Here is a 13,407-nt window from a genome sequence, read left to right as displayed (position 1 = left end):
TGTCTTTAACTCCGTATCACCTTTTGCGGGCATTGTCTGTCATTGGGGACTCTGGCTGACTGACATGCCCCAGACACTCCCTTTCGCAAACAACAGCAGAATAATCTTTGTAAAACCTGAATCTGGAGCAGTCCCTCCCTCCCCTTCAGTGGACTCTCCTGGTGCCAAGCAAACAAACAAAAATCTTTATGACCATCTACAACAGTGTGTCGGTTAAATTGCTAGTTGCAGCCCCTTAGGGGGTCAGGAGGTTAACTGCATGGGTTGCATTTCTTTCCTTTCTTTTTTTCTTCCTCCTTTTGATGACAGTACAGCAGAGTAGACAGAATAGAAAACACCAGCACTCAGGCTGGGAGCCCAGATTAGGTGATGGGTCCCTAGTTAGGTGATGAGCCCTGGGTTAGGCGATGGGTCCCTGGTTAAATGATGGGTCCCGGGTTAGGTGATCGGGTGCAACTCCTGGTAACACACCAGCGAGTGGCGCCGGGAGGTGAGGTCTCACTGTGGGTGGTGGGGTGCCCAGTACTGGGATCCCTGGCCTTCCCTGGCCTCCTCTCCATCGCTTCTGCCTCACCCCCACGTCTACCTGACTCACAGCTTCGGCTTTCTGTTAGTGCCCCAGACCCACACACTCTTTCCCTCCTGGGTCCTTTGTATTTGCTGTTCCCTTGGCCTGGATTGCCCTTCCATTTGCTCTTTCCAAGAATTCCTCCTCACCCCAGTGTTATTTCCTCAGAGAGGCCCTCCCTGGTTGGCCAATCTGAAGTAGCTTCCTTCAGTCTGTCTCAGTCATGGGACATTGGTTCCTTAGAACCTCCAGGGGGACGGAAAAGCTGCTGGGAGAATCCTTGTAACTGTTCCTAGCACTTACTCGTGTGAGTAGTTACGATGTCCTTTTAGCCCCCTCCTTGCTTATCCCCACTGGAATAAAACGCTCCCAGAAGATAACCGAGAACAGGGAGGTGTGGGGGGCGCAGGTCTCAGATGCCTTGTGGATTTGGCAAACCTGGGTGGGGGCTGGGACTCAGAGAAGTGGGTGCAGGTGAGGGTGCCCTGGCCCTGCTCGCATCAGCACTGACGGCTTGTACGGTGTCGCACAGCCCTGCCCTGACGGCTGGAGCCCCCCACAGGTCCCTGCTCTGGGGACAGGTCCCTTCCTGTGGCAGAAAGCTCGAGGCTATGCACCAGGAGAGCCCCGTCCTGCCCCTGCTGTGCGTAGGCTCTGTCACCAGACTCGCTCCTCTTTGCAGCTCCCCCTTCAGCTGAGAAGTCAGGATGGAAAGTAATACTTCCTGTGACGACTGAGTGAGGCAGCGTGCTCTGCGCCGGCCTGCTGAAAGACTGATGCAAGACTCACACGCAGTGTGACGTTGACAGTAAGGCGTCCTGAATTGGGGGCAGAGTGGGAGCCCACCAGCTCGGCCTGTTGAATACATAGCTCCCGGTCCCAGGATAGCTCCACCTTTACATGTCAGAGGTGGTTCCTGGAATGTCACCGCCTGGACCCCTTCTCCTGGGGGGTCTTTCTCCCGAATCCTCTTCTGTTCAGCAAATGCCTTTGGGGAAGACTGTGAGACAGGGCTCCGCCTCTCCTTGCTTCTCTCAGGGAAGAGAGTTTTCCTTGAAGGTGGGGATTATGCAAAAGGCCAACACATGATAGGAGGAAGTGCTGAGGTGGGAGAGCATGCAGGGAAGGTAGGGCATCCAGGGTGGGTTGGCCTTGACTTCTAGACGTAGGGGAGGCCCTAATCTTAGCCCACACCCATCCTTCCAGTAAGAAGATGATGGCTCATGATGCAACAGGGTGAAAATGTGACTAATCCATGGGTAATCCTGAAAGAGAGGAATTTATGAAATAGGCCACCAAAGGCAAAATGCTTAACTGTATTTGGCTCCATCAATCTAAACAAATCCTGCAGCTCCAAAAACGTGGTTGGCCACATCCACGGTGGAATTCGAGTATCTTCCTGAGTAGTTCACACTCACCGGTGAGAGCAAGATCAGGATCTCTGTACCAAGGAGAGATAGGCCCTCCACGAAGAAGCAGGAACTGCCAGCAAAATATAAACATGGAAGGGAGTGCGTCTGGGTGGCTCAGTCAGTTGAGCGTCCAGCTTCGGATCAGGTCATGATCTCACAGTTCGTGGTTTTGAGCTCCCCATGGGGCTCTGTGCTGACAGCTCGGAACTCGGAGCCTGGAATCTGCTTCAGATTCTGTGTCTCCCTCACTCTCTGCCCCTCCCCTCCCCACTCTGTCTCTCTCTCTCTCTCTCAAAAATAAACATTAAAAAAATTTTTTAAAGTAACTGCTATTAATTTATCATTCTTGGCACAAAAAGAAGTACACAATGTGTTGTTCTGTTTGAAAAGGCTCTGAAAACAACCCAAGTGTCCAACGGATGAATGGATATGCAAGATGTGATCGAGTATGGTTCAGCCTTTAAAAGGAAGGAAGATCTGTCACAGGCTACAACATGGACGAGCCTCGAAGACATTCTGGCTCATGACAGAAATCAGTCACAGATATTGCACGACCCCACTCATACGAGGTCCCTGGAGTGGTCAGACTCACAGAGAGTAGAGGGGTGGGTGCTAGGGGCAGTGGGAGGTGAATGGGGAGGTAGTGTTCAGGGGCAGAGCGTCAGTTTGGAGAGATGAAAAATTTTGGACAGACAGCGAGGGTGGTTGCACAATAGTGTGGATGTACTTAGTGCCACTGAGCTGTGCGCCTACATGGTTAAGATGGTCAATTTTATAGGTTTGTAGTCACAGTTTTTAAGTCTCTAAAATAGTATGTATCATGCGTTTCCATTTTTGTAACATAGCAAGAGAACGTTAACAATGATGGGATTATGAATGTGTTTTTCTTCTTTGTTATATCAGTCTGTATTTTCTGATTTGAGGGCAGTGAGAGTATTTACTATTATAGTAATAAAAAAAACTATTTAGAAAATAAGATACTAAGTTGCACAATCAAACGGTATTTTTTTCTGGTTATAAAAGTAGTATATACTCATTGTAGAAAACTAGGAAAAGTGAAAAATAGAATGCTAAAAAAATCACTTGTTATCCCATTATTCAATGTAAATACTTTTATTTATTTAAAAAATTTTTAATGTTTGTTTATTTTTGAGAGAGAGAGAGGGAGAGAGAGAGAGAGAGAGAGAAAGAGAGAGAGAGAGAGAGAATGAGCGGAGGAGGGTCAGAGAGAGGGGGAGATACAGAATCCGAAGCAGGCTCCAGGCTCCAAGATGTCAGCACACAGCCTGACTCGGGGCTCAAACCCACAAAGCTGGAGATCATAACCTGAGCTGAAGTCAGACACTCAACCAACTGAACTACCCAGGTGCTCCTCTAATGTTTTCTAGAAACATATTTTCCTTACATAATCATATATAGAATAACTCCTCTATAGATTTTTCATACTGCTTTTTTTACTGTAACTTTTATCAAACAGTCTGGTGAAAACCCAATTTAAATAGATGAATGATAGTCCACGGCACAGATGGGGCGTTGTTCATGGTCATTTTCTTCTGGCTGGACGTTCAGTGGTTTCTAATTTTCCTCAGCTGTAAGCAATGCTGGGAACAAGCTTGTGTAGACATTGGCTGACAAACCCCATCATTTCGTGATCAGTTTCTGAAATAGACTTACAGCCCGAAAAGCGATGCCTATGTTGCGGGTTGCTTTCTGGAAATGTAGCTCTTTCCAACAGGGTTACAACTTAAACTATCTTTGTCAGATGGATGAAAATGGCACGTTTTGTGTTTTTTGATCAGCGGTGACGTTAGAAATTGCCCTGTGCATGCACTGGCCATTTGCATGTTCTGTTTACGCCACTTGGGTCACTGTTTTCCTTATTGTTGTTTTGAAATGGCAAGGAATTCCTCCCTGAGTCTGCCAAGTTGCGAGCGTCAGGCTGGTGGGGCGGCAGCCCAGTGCTCTCGGTATCTTCATAGGCATCCAAGACTCTTGCACAGACCCCTGCTGACCTGGGAAGCCTGCCCTTTGGGGCCAATCAGTGGTCACTTCTCAGCCCCACTGCTGGTTCCCTGTGGTTTGCTTGGGGCCTGGGATAGCTAGTGACTCCCCGGACTAACAGGACAGATACCCTGGGGGAAAATAGATGGGGACTTCAGGTGCAAGGGCGGCTGAAAAAGCACACGCTAAACCTCGAGGACTTTAACCAGGCAAGAGTGACTCACTAACTCCCTGTTACCCATCAACATCTGTTCTCCGGAGCAAGGAGGGGCCAGATTTCCCTGAGATTTTGATCATTCTTCACTTTTGTATGTGAATTCAGTTCCTTCCATTGAACCTTGGCTCTGGCATTTTTCTCTTATAATTTCTGTCGCTTTGATTTGGTTCTCGGGCGTATCCACTCTGCTATTCTGTCTTGGTTGGGGTTTCATGATTACTATTAACTCTTACGTTTCCGAACCTTCTTTCCTGTTCTCTGAGTGCTCCCTTTTCACGGCGGCTGGTTCTTGTTTTATAGGCTTGCTGTTCCCACGGTGATAACAACGGGGCCTACATCACAGGGAAGCTGTGTGTCTTTTGTGAAGTAGAGGTTGTAAAGCACTTAAAATAGTGCTCGGCATACAAAAAACATTCATAAATGCTAGCTTATAGTGCCAAGCCTGGCATACAACAAGCACTTAAGACAAGTTACCTGATGGATTAGCAGCAGTTCATAGAAGCTTTTCCAAGAAAGACTGGGAGCTCGTGGGCTGTGTCAATGGCCTGGGGTGCATTGCTTGCCCCCCCCCCCGCCTCACACTACAGTGGAGGGAGCCACCCACAGCCTGATTTCACCTTTCCTTCCCCAAGGCTGTGCCTCAGTTGCCTTGTGAGACTACTGGTTCAGAGCCTTCGGCCAAATGTTTGGTGCAGAGGGGAAAATGGACCCACAGAGTATAGTGACCTGCTCTGACCTCGTAGCTAGAGACAGGACAGGACTCCAGGTGGCTGGTTCCCAGCCCCACTGGCAGACAGACGCAAACCCGGCCACACAGCTCCTGCTCCGACCTTGTTTCCTCCCAGTGACAGTGGCTCCTTCTGCACAGTGGCCTTAAAGGGGAGGGGCAGCCTCCCTCCTGGTGGGTGGGGGCGATACAGATTCCCCTCCTAATTACAACCCTGCTGGTTTGAGTCTCAGGACTCGTATCACATCTTGGTATCCTTGTCCTGAGGTCCCCCCTGCCAACAGTGGGTTGGCATGCTTGGCTCAACCCCAGGCCCGTGCCTGCATGGCTGCTGGTCACTACCTGGTCACATCCAGAGCCATGCCATTTATTCCTTGCTCCCCTAGGCCTCGGTGCAGCGGAATCTTCCAGAGGACTGTAAGGACAATAAGGACCAAGTGACAGAAGACGCAGAAGAGGCAAATGCCAGGTGTCACAGCCTGAGGAGTGCTTCATCTGTTTCCTGCCCTGGGAATGACCTGGTGTCCGATGCCCCAACCCATCCCCTCCAGGTTCCCACTTCCCACCTTGTTAGGGGACCGTCTCTCCAGACCCTGCTCCTACCTCCCCTTCCCAGGGTCTCAAAGCATTCTCCAGGAAGCAGCAGACCCCTCCCAAATTCCCTGCCTTGTCATTTTCCGGAACCCTGGCAGCACCACCTGCTGGCTGTGTGATTCCTAGTAAGTGACTTCTCCATGCCTCTGTTTTCCCGTCTGTAGAATGGACAAAGGAGGACGGGAGTAGTGGGGGTTAAGTAAAGTCACCTGTTTAAGGAGATTAGCACAGTGCTGGGCACACTTCCTGCCTTCCCCTTGCCCACGTGACTCTTGCCCAGAAGACTCCTGCTCTTTCCAACCAATCGGCCCATTAAGTTGTATCCTGTGCAGAGTTGCCGAGCACCTCCCAGAGGAAGCTTTCGTTCTCTTCTGACTTGCTGGGCCAGCAGCCAGTGTGGATGATGATAGGTGCTGCTTCCTGGTACACAGGGGCGGAGTAAGTGCAGCACCCAGAGCTTTGGTGGGACTGCACCAGACCCCAGGGGACTGCAGGCTGGGTGAGGTCTCAGATGGGACCGTGCCTCCGCTGTATCCAGCCATTCTGGCTCCATCCTGATTCCTTACAGGGGGATTCTCCCTGAGTGGCAGGGAAGGGCACAGGTCACCTGGGTGGAGCGGCAGGATGAAGCAGGAGTGCGCACGCCATCCCGGAACTGAGCTCCACAGTCTGGGAAAAGAGAACAGTCTCTGGGGTGAGGTGGGTCTGAGTTCTAGTTTCGCCTTTGCCGCTGCATTTGCTGTGTGACCTTGGGTGAGTTGCTCCCCCTCTCTGGCCTCAACGTTCCTTTCTGTAAAATGGGAAGAGTCAAGATGCGCACGTGGCACCCTCCCATGTCACAGCACCCGGCCTGGCCTGCAGCAGACCCCGCCCTCCTCCGCCTGTCTCAGGGTGCCTGGCTGCGAGGTGTCCGGCGGCATAGACCTGGCACACTGGAAGTCCCACTCCTTTCTCCGTCCACCTCTTCAGCAGCCTGGGATGGGATAAACATCTACCTGATTTTAGTGGGCTGGCAGCACCCGCTTTGGGGGAGGGGCTGCGTCGTCAGGCATTGTCTCAACCCTCCCTTCTAGCCTGGGGCACTGTCCAGTGCGGTGGCCGCCAGCTGCATGTGGTACCTCACTGGACAGCAGGCATACACGAAGCATTTCCTCCATTGCAGAAAGTTCTAGAGGAGCGCACTGCTCTAGATTTCCATCCAACTTCACCCCGTAAACTGGGCGCTGCAGGGGTCACTGAGATGCCTGAGAAAGGGTCCAGCCCCAGAGAACTCACTGACTCACTCATCATACACTAATTGAGGACCTTCTAGGTGCCAGGAGCCCATTGGGATGACCAGGGTGACCCCTTCAGAGAGCTTCCTGTTCCACAGGCAGAGAACTGTCTGCCGAGACAGAGACTCACAGGAAGTTGGCTTAACCAAGCTAGACTTCAAGTTTTCCCTCCTTGAAACCCCACTCTGGTGAGGCAGTGCACTCTGAGGCTGTCCGGGTCTGTCTTGCTCCGACCTGGTCCATCCCTCCTCCAGACAGCAGTGCCCTTGTCTGTCGGCCAGCTTTCCAGCTAGCAGGGAGGAGGGAAGAGAACACGGAGGGAGGCAGGCCCCTTCTCTTCCCAGGGGAACTCAGAACGACGGCCATCCCTGCTGGGCACATCCCATTGGCTAGCTGCAAGGGAGGCTGGGGAATGCAAGCTTTCTTTGGGACAACACTGTGCTCTGCCAAAAACTGTGAGTTCTGGGAAGGGACGGATAGAGATCTGAGGACTGGCAATCTTTGCCCCAGAGAGACAAACATGAAATAAATGAACACACACATAAATGGATAAGCCTTGAAAATTTCTTGGAAGGAGAGGTCCACAGTGTAGGGAAAACATATAAAGGAGGTCAGGAAGGCTTCCCTGAGGAAGTGACATCTGAACTAATAGGAAAGAGGGGTAAGACTGTTCACAGCAAAGGAACAATGGCAGCAGTGGGTACAAAGGCCCTGTGATCAGAGGAAGCACAGCACACTTAGGGAACTTAAGAAGGCCTGGTCTACAAAAGAACACACAGAAATCTATGGACAGGGTGGGTAAAGCTCCTGAGAACAGCCCTTAGGAAGGAGCTACACGGGGTTGGGAGTCAGATGTCTACTCTGTTCCAGGCACGTTTCTAAGGTTTCTAGGAGTATTAACTCGTTTAGTCCTTGAACAACCTACGGGATATGCCAGTTCTCATCTTCAGAGAGCAGATGCCAAGAAGGGGTTAGAGGCACAGAGGCTTGTGGGGCAGTGCCTGTGGAGGACGGGGGAAGGAAGTAGGAGTGGGAACTGGCAGGGAGAGCCTGAGATCTGGGTGCGGGGCTGCCGCTGGAGGCTCAGTCAGCAGTGCTTGCATGGCGGCCCCTTCCGAGAGACTGAGTGGGATGCCCGCATGGCTGAGGCGCCTCTGCGGTCCCCATATCGCAGGTACGGTGCAAACAAGGGGAAGCGCCGCTCCTCAAGTCACAGAGCTCAGGGGGGCAGGAGCAGGGTGTGAGCCCAGGCAGCGAGCAAGGGCTCTGACTGAAGTGGGGCTGTCCTTGGGTAGGACACGTAGGACAAGTAGACACCAGGCAGTCGCGTCACTCAGAGCCGTGGGTGCCCGGGGCCTTTTACTGTGGCCATAGGGGGCCAGTGTGGGCTCTGAGGCAGGATGGCCATCCGTGGCTGGCCCCACCTACAACTAGGTGGGAGTTGCTGGCTGAGGGTGAGATAGGTGTTGGGATGGGGGCACCCCAGGGGGTGATGATGTTCCTATGACCCCCAACATTCATAGGTTGAAATCCTAACCCTCAGTACCTCAGAACATGTACGGTGTTGAGAGATACGGTCTTTGGAAAGGCAATTAGGGTAAACGAGGTCATTGGGGTGCATGCGCATCCCCCCTGACAGGTGTTCTTAATAAGGAGAGGAGAGCAGGGGCTGGACCACGTGAGGACTTGGGGAGGCCACCATCCACAGAAGGAAGCAAGATGCCGACATCTTGATCTCAGCATCCGGCCTCCAGAGCTGTGAGGATTTCATGTCTACTGTTGGAGCTGCTCAGTCCATGTCACTTGTTACAGCAGCCTGGGCTAACTAGTACCCTGGGGCAGGGGGCAGGCCTGAGGGGTTTTCCTTGGGACACTTGGTGATGTCAGTGAGGTGTCACGGGGACATGTCTGGGGAAGATTTGGAGCCGGGGGCAGGGGAAGACCAAGGCCGCAGACATCCCATGCCTCATGGATGTGGTTGATGGGACCACACACAGGGCCCTTGCTGGGGGAGCAGAACCAGTGAGGCCCACAGGCACGTTTGGGACAGGCCCTGTAGGGCCATGTGTCGCATCTAAGCCCTGCCGCGGGGCCCAGCCCCTCAGCCGGGCCTCAGGAGCCCACCAGGACAGTGCCACATGGGGCGGCCATGACCGTGTCATTGAAGCCTGCGTACACGCTCCCCTCTGAGCATCACTTCCTCAATGCCGGCCTCGGGGGTGTCGTGGAGACAGTTAACGTGAGCATCTGTGAAGTGTGGTGCGTGCACCACCATGTTATTAACCTAAAAGCTAGAGATACCCAGCAAGGAGGGTCACTCCCAGACGGGCCGTGGGAGAGGGATTTGGGGCAAGGATGGGGGCATTCTGGGCAAAGGTTAGAAGAGAAGAGGCTTCAGGAAGCTCTACCAGGCTACCTGAGAGAGCAGCCAGCTGCCAGGGGCCCACAGGGGACACATCCAATGTCCTGCCCCTCACATCTGCTACCAGTGCCTCCCACTGGCCAAACCCTCTGGGAAACCCTAGGGCCCCCCTTCATGGTCTGTGCAGATGAGCCTCTGGGGGCACAGAGCAGGGCAGAAGGGCAGAGAGAGATCTGGAAAGGCAAACACGGAATGCGCAGCACACACAAAGGGGGCATCATTCGCTTCCTTTATAGACACACACAAGACGAGCATATTATGTACAATTAGGTTATATGAAAACAGAAATGCTGAGTGGAACTGAGGCCGAGTGGGATTTTGTTCTTTATTTCGTGCCTTTCTGTGGTGCTTCAACACTAAAACAAATGTGCAGGTGTTATGTGTAAAAGAATTACTGAAGGGACACCTGGGTAGCCCAGTGGGTTAGATGCCTGACTCTTGATTTCAGCTCATGTCGTGATCTCAGTTTCTGAGACCGAGCCCTATGTTGGGCTCTGCACTGATGGTGTGGAGCCTGCTTGGGATCCTCTCTCTGCCTGTGCTCTCTCTCAAGATAAATAAATAAGTTTAAAAAAAGAAAAGAATTACTCAAATGAATGGCCTGGATATCAGTCCAAGAGGCCTAGGCTTGCACCTGTAAGGGGACAGAGAATCTACACCCTTGGTTTCACCCACAGCATGGCCACTGTTTCCTAGGCTTTCTCATGTTTTCCAGCCAAGCATGCCCGGGAATGCCCCCTCTCCAAGGGGGTCCAGAGAGATGCTTCTCAGCAAAATTACTCCCTCCTCCCCAGGCAGAGCTCCTTGCTGCCCAGTTAGAACTTATTTACCTCCTGCACCGCCATCATCCTGCTGCCCAGGGGTGTGGTGGGGGTGGCGTGTGCCAGGGTCCCCGGTCCCCAGCATTGCCCAGAGCTTTTCCATTCTATTACTGTATGTGCTCCTTCAACATCCCTGCAAGGTAATTAAGACAGGGACTGTGACACCCATTTGATAGATAAGCAAAATGAGGCTCGGATGGGCAAACAAACTTGCCCAATGCCTTCAGCTGGCTAGAGGGACTCTACCAGGACTGGAGGCCAGACTGCCATAAACACAGCCCCGCTGGGCTGAGAACCAGGCTGTCTCCCAGTGTGGAATTCTGGGAGATGCCAGACAGACCACCATTCATGGCAGAGATGGGGAGGAGGGTAGCCCAGGAGCCCTCTGTCTCCTAGAGCTGTACCTGTGTCTTCTACACGGGGAAAGCCGGAGCCCCTGCCCTAGAGGTAAGCCCACTTCCGTCCCTGGGGCCTTTGCAACTGGCCAGGGCTGGACAGGCACCAGGGGCTCAGGTCCTTTTCTGTGGGAGACGATAAGCAAGTAGGGAAGGAATTAATTTAGAGGGAAAGTATGTGGGAGGTTTTCATTGCTATAAAGAGAAGTATTTCTTTCTCTTGGTCATCTGTTTCTAGAATACTACGTGGGTTCTTTTTCTTAGTAACAGATTCTCCCCACAATATGGGGATAGTTGTTCTCCCTAGATGCTGCCATACCTAGCTGCTCAGGTAGCCATTCAGTGGCTTAGGCTGCCAGTGTCTCCCCATTCTCTCATTCATTTATTTATTTTCTCAACACAGGTTTACTGAGGCCGTACTAAATTCCGGGCACTGTGCCATGAAGGATAGGCATGTGAGACCTGGTGGAGCCTGGAGGTAGGAGAGAAGGTTTTTTTATGGGACTGTGTCCCCAAGAAAGGTAAGTGTGAGCTGATAGCTGAGGGATGATCGCTGTTCACCAGGCCGAGGTGGGTGCTGGAGGGAGGAGGAGACTGAAGCAGAGAGAAGGCACCCTGTACAAAGGCGGTCCTTGGAAACTCACCTGAGGGGGCTCAGGGCCTCTTTGGGGAAAACTGTTCTAATTTCTCCTGTGGCCAACTCCTTAACTCATTTGGGGTTGGTCCCTCAGCCCTGTTTAATTCCTCTCAAGCTGACTTTTTTGCTTTAAGTCTTTCAGAAATTCATTAATTCAACAATTGAGCACTTACTGTGTGCCTGATGCTGGAAATAGGAAGGTAGACAGAAATCACTGCTTTGGTGGAGCTTACATTCTATTGCAGGAGACAAAAACAAACAAAATATAAAATGTATAATATATTAGCAGGGAACAAATGCCAATAAACAAATAAAAAAACTAAGCAGGATAGGGGAATAGGAACTATTAGGGAAACTGTTAACATTTTAGATTGGGTGGTTAAGGCAGGGCGCCCTGAGAAGATAACATGTGGATAAACCCTGAAGGAGGAGAGAGAACCCTGTCATTTGTGCGGAAAGAGCTTGTACAGGCAGCGGGAATGGCACATTCAAGGGCCCTGGGGTAGGGCTGTGTCTGGTGCGTTTGAGGAACTGCAAGGCCAGTGCGGCTGGAGTAATGTGAGCAAGGGGGAAGGGACAGAGAGTAAGATCAGGGATATAATGGGGGTGGGGTACAGATCCTGTAGGGCATTGCAGGCTGTGATGCTGGGAACTGCTGGAATGTTCTGAGTCAAGGAGAGACATGATCTGACTCGGGTTGTAACAAGAGCATCTTGGCTATCCTTCCATTTCTCCCCCCCCCCACCCCCACCACGCACCAGTTTTATTGAGACATAACTGACATGCAGCACTGTATGAGTTTACTGTGTACAACATAATGGTTTGACTCACATATCTTGTGAAATAATTACTGTAGTAAGTTCAGTTAGCAGCCATCGTCTCATATAAATACAATAAAAAGGACGAGAAAGAAAAACAAATTCCTTCTGGTGAGAACTCTTGGGATCCACTCTCATAATCACTTTCCTGTATGTCACACAGCAGTAGAGTGCCTCATGTTGCATGTGACTCCCGGGACTTAGCTCTCTTACACCTGGAAGTTTGCACCTCCTGATCCCCTTCTCTGATTCCCTCTCCCCCCACCCTCTGCCTCTGGGACCACAGGTCTGACCTCTTTTTTTTTAATGAGTTTTTTTGGTTTGTTTTTAGTTTTTACGATTCCACAGAGAAGTGAAGTCCCACAGTATTTATCCTTCTCTGCTTTTCAGTTTCGGACCAGCTATGTGCTGAAGCTGTTATGGATGTATTTCATCTTTAACACCAGTGTCCTCTAACCTGCCCTCGAGACTGGGTTTGGCTCCTGGTGGCTGCATCTCTGGCCCCAGCTGGGCACACAGGGAGGACCACATGATCCAGGGGCAAGCACTGGCATGGACTTAGGAGCCCAGACACACAGCACCCCAGAGAGCAGGGACGGGTCCTTGCCATGAGTAAGCTGCCTGGCAGTGTACTGGGAGACAAGTAGAGGGGATGCTCGGCATCTCACAGGCCAGGAAGGGAAAGGATGTCAACTCCTTAGAAGGAGCTCTGCCCATGTGTCCCTGTGTTGCCCGGAAAATGCCCTCCCTGGGCAGGCAGACAGTCTCTGCCTCACCGCCCCCGCCTCCTTACCAGCCGAGTGACCCCGGGAGGACCCGCGGCCCCTCACAGTCCGTTTCTTCATCTGTAAACGCTTGGCTGCGGATCCCACAGGAGTGTGGGCTAAAGGGAGTAGCAGGGAGCGTGGCAACCTCTTGGCAAGTCACTCTGAGCCTCGCTCTTCCTCTGTCTGCGCCGAGTGACAAAGCGTCCCAAGGTTGCGGAGGACCACAGCAGCCTGAGACTGGAGCACAGTTCGGTCCTCAGGAAGGTAGCCCAGACCACCGGTGTCACTGACTCGTGGCAGGGGTCAACTGCCCTTAGTCCGTCGGGAGGCTGGGAGGCTCACAGGCTCGGCGGCAGCGCAGCGAGAGCGCACTTTCCCGAGGGTAGCCATGAGCGCTCAGCGGAAAGACCGTACCGTACTTCTCCAGCAGTAAGTCCCCAGGGTAACCCCCACTTTTCCCGGCCCACAGCAGGGGGCCAGCTGCGGGTCCCGGAATGGAGGTGGGAGTGAAGCTGGAGGCCAGACCAGCCCTGGCGGCCCCACGGCGCCCGCCCCCGCCTGGACCCCGTTTCTCGCGGAGCCCGCCTCCCATCCTCACCTGGGGACCGAGCTGCAGAAGCGACTCCGGCGGACGGCGCGAGGCCACCGGCGGGGTGGGGGAAGGGGAAGGGGTTGGAGATCTAGGGCTGCGCGCCGCCAAACGGGTCCCGGAGCCTGAGCGCGGCGCTGGGGGCGGGGCAGGGGCCGGGGCGGG

At 52.7% G+C, this 13,407-nt stretch overlaps 1 long non-coding RNA gene across 1 annotated transcript; it reads right to left on the bottom strand.

Moving 5' to 3' along the window:
* Window positions 1-9,469: 9,469 nt before the first annotated feature.
* On the bottom strand, window positions 9,470-13,349 carry LOC115275356. Its single transcript, XR_003901507.1, has 4 exons — window positions 12,680-13,349; window positions 11,242-11,304; window positions 10,046-10,169; window positions 9,470-9,571 (listed from the first exon to the last, which is right to left on the bottom strand). It is a non-coding gene; the product is annotated as an uncharacterized LOC115275356 (long non-coding RNA).
* Between the last annotated feature and the right edge of the window lie 58 nt (window positions 13,350-13,407).

The sequence above is a fragment of the Suricata suricatta genome, chromosome 12, assembly GCF_006229205.1.
Source record: "Suricata suricatta isolate VVHF042 chromosome 12, meerkat_22Aug2017_6uvM2_HiC, whole genome shotgun sequence".
Lineage (NCBI taxonomy): Eukaryota > Metazoa > Chordata > Mammalia > Carnivora > Herpestidae > Suricata > Suricata suricatta.
Note: the sequence above shows the minus strand (reverse complement) of the source record. Positions and strands in the feature narration are given on the sequence as shown.